Source organism: Papaver somniferum, chromosome 3 (assembly GCF_003573695.1).
Source record: "Papaver somniferum cultivar HN1 chromosome 3, ASM357369v1, whole genome shotgun sequence".
Classification (NCBI taxonomy): Eukaryota; Viridiplantae; Streptophyta; class Magnoliopsida; order Ranunculales; family Papaveraceae; genus Papaver; species Papaver somniferum.
Genome location: NC_039360.1, coordinates 29,382,677 through 29,386,183, shown reverse-complemented (window position 1 = coordinate 29,386,183; position 3,507 = coordinate 29,382,677). Strand labels below are relative to the sequence as shown.

Genomic DNA, 3,507 nt, shown 5'->3' with positions numbered 1-3,507 from the left:
TATTGTTAATATTCATCGTATTTTGTTATACTAAATAAGGATGTTGTATATACAATAATAATTTATTAATTTTTCAACTAATTTAAGTTAGTATAATAAATAAGCTATGGTAAATTACGTATTTATATTTCTCATGAGATTTCTATATAAAATTTATTTTTACAACTCTTCAGGATTCTACAAATCTCTGTAAGACATTAGATAACTCTGCATAACTCCGTTGGGTTTTGCCAAATTTTGTAGAACTCTGTGAAAGTTATTAATTTTCATGAATCTTTACAAATCTGTAAAATTATTTATTGAGTAAAAACGTCTCTACTTAGTGTATCTTCAATTAATTTGTTGTTGATTTTCCGTGTTGGATGAAAAATATAGATTTTCTGAGAGTAATTTATGAAGCTAAAAACGGTATATGGTTGAAATTCTTGATATAAGCCATTATTGATAGATGATACAAGTACGATCCAGTGTTTCTTTTTCTGACTTAAGTTTGTGATATATTATTATATTATACATGTGAAATTTGGCAGTGATGATTATTACCCAGCTTTATGCCACTTATGCTTCAGAAAATTCTTGATAGAGAGAGCTGAAATCAATCTGAGACACTTCCATTATTGATTTTCCCTAGTGGTTGTAGCTAAAGTAATGAAACAAGAAGTTTACTGGCCCTAATGATTTCATTTTCATATTGAATCCAAAAACTCCGCAGGGGTTGCTCAATGGAACTGTAAACACTGTGCCCAATTTGTACGTTCTTCTCAAGCTATGGGAAATGTTGAAAAGCTGTATAAACCGCTTCCTAGTTTTCTAAAAAGAAATACTTGTTCCATGATGTTCGGTGCATATAAAAATAATGAGGCAAAATTGTTTTTTGAATATGACTCGTGTGTGGAAGAAATTCTTGATGCAGAAGTTTATTATAAAATGCAGGACAAGAAAGAGAAACAAATAATAAGCTGGAGGAGCATGGGGTCAGGCGTGTACATTGCAGACATGGTCGTGATTAATGACAAGAATATTAACATCTATTATGGAGATCTTTCTCATGTTGAATATCAATTAGTTCTCTTGTTATCTGATATGCGAGAATCATGTGATCTAAATAAAGATACTGTATGAGTCATTCAATGTACATTGCTTCTTATCTATTTTTTTTCACGTATTGTTTGAACTTTCTTGTTTCCTAGTTAGGATTGTTCCATTACGTGTTTCAATCCTTAAGTTTTCTTTTTTAGTCGGAAAAGTTCAGGTTTATTGAAATAAGTGAAATGAATACAAAAGACTTGGCAGCCTGTTTTATTTTATTAACCAGTTATATCCTTCTCTTGATGTGTACCCTGTATTCTGACAACATGAGAGTTAATCTTCTACCTTGTCTTCTAAATAAAATCTCTCATTATCTTTATGAAATTAGGGACATAAAGTACACATGTAGACTCATAAGAACACTATTTATTAGAGTTATTTTTACCTATTGAATCTGTCCACTTTATCATCCCAAGTTGAGACATGTTTTGTGAGATTCCAAGAGGCATCCTCAAATATTTGAAAGGAATAGATTCCACCTTACAATGCATGATTCTATCTAAAGATTTGATCTTACTTCAGCACCCTAAGCTTATGACAATACTTTTTTTCAAATTATGGATTAAATTATGCAAGGTCTCTGCTCCATCTATTTATATCTCATGTTTTCTTATATTTACTATTTTGTACTTAGTAATTGCATGTATCTTTTATTCTTGGGTCAGTTCCCCTGTTCATTTTGACCTTATTTTGTTTCAGAATCACTCATGGAGTTGCTGCAATAGGTAAAACCAGATGTTTTGTTCCTCTCTGAAATTAAGTCAAAGAGAGACTAATGAGGAACATACTAAATAATTTCCCTAACACCCACATTGTAGACCCAGATGGAATAGCTGGGGGACGAGCAATTGCTTGGGTGGATGAGTTTCATTTTAAAGTAGTTCAGTCAAACTTTAACACGATCAATATTATTGTAAAAAAAAATCCATTCAACGGAATGGTTACTAACATGCTTTTACGGGTCACAAAAAGTGAATTAAAATTAGAAGCAATGGGCTATTTAGAAGACATTTCTCAAATGATTAACATAAATCAAATTACATGGGTAGTAATCAGAGACTTAAACATAATTTTCAACAAAGATGAAAAAGAGGGTGGCTTGCCTTTTAATAGGAAAAAAATAGAAATTAATCCAAAGAACCGGACTAGAATACTTAGACTACAAAGGAAACATATTTACCCGGAATAATAAGAGAGTGGGGATAGCTAATATCAAGCAGATTCTTGATAGAGCTTGGCAAATGCTGAATAGAACTTACAACTCAGTGAAGCCTCTCTGGAAAATCTAGTTTCTATAGGCTCTGACCATGGTCCTATTTGTCTTTCTTTAAAACCTATGCATATATATTTAGCTCTAACTTTTAATTTTGTGACACTTGGCTTAAGGAACCTTCTTGCATAGAGGTCATTAAAAAATCTTGGAAAATACACGCTGATAGGCCAGTTTTAGATCTTCTCGATAACATCTCATCTCTAGGTGAAAACCTTAGTACATGGAAGAATAATGTTTTTGGAAAACCAAACAAAAAAATAATTTTTTTGATCAAAACCATTGAGAATCTATCTTCCAAACCATATGTAAACACAAACACTAACTTGATAAACAAAAAAAAAACTTAGAGTTAGAATCTTTTTATGATACACAAGAAGAAATAGCAAAATAACATTCCAGAAATAAAATAATTGCACTGGGAGAAAGGAATCCAAAATTATTTCATGTAATAACTCTAAAAAGAAGAAAAAGAAATCACATTGAATGTATACAAGACAAGAATGACAAAGTAGTTCTAGGAGTGACATAGAGGAGGTTTTAACCTCATATTTCTCTGACTTGTTTTCTGAGCCTAGCTCAATACAAATACACAAATATTCAACCATATAAAACCATGCATATCAGAAGAGAAAACCTAGCTTTAACTGACATCCCTTTTAGGGAGGAAATCTGTAAGGTGGTAAAAAATCTGAAATCCAATAACGCACTGGGTCTTGATGGATTCCCAATTAGCTTTTTCAAATATAACTGGGGGACTGTAGGCTCATAACTGGTGGCAGTAATACAATACTTCTTCAAAAAAAACATCTTAATAACAATTTAACAAGACTTTCCTTTTTTTCATTCCTTAGATTAAAAATCCAAAATCTCCAGCAGACTTCAGACCAATTGGTCTGTGTAACTCCCCTTATAAGGTAATAACAAAACTTATGGCTAACAGGTTCAAAAACACTCTTGAAAAAATAATATCACCTCTACAGTCTGCTTTTCTTTCTTCAAGACAGATTTCTGACAACATAATTGTTGCACGTAAAATTGTTCTTTCAATGAAGAGCATTAAAAAGAAGACAAGAAACATAGGTCTCAAAATAAACATGTTGAAAGAATTCGACAGTGTAAAATGGAAATTCCTTATTAATACTCTC

At 31.6% G+C, this 3,507-nt stretch overlaps 1 non-coding gene across 1 annotated transcript; it reads left to right on the top strand.

Moving 5' to 3' along the window:
* The first annotated feature begins 521 nt into the window (after window positions 1–521).
* On the top strand, window positions 522–611 carry LOC113362470. The gene has a single exon (XR_003365726.1). It is a non-coding gene; the product is annotated as a small nucleolar RNA Z223 (small nucleolar RNA).
* The last annotated feature ends 2,896 nt before the right edge of the window (window positions 612–3,507 follow it).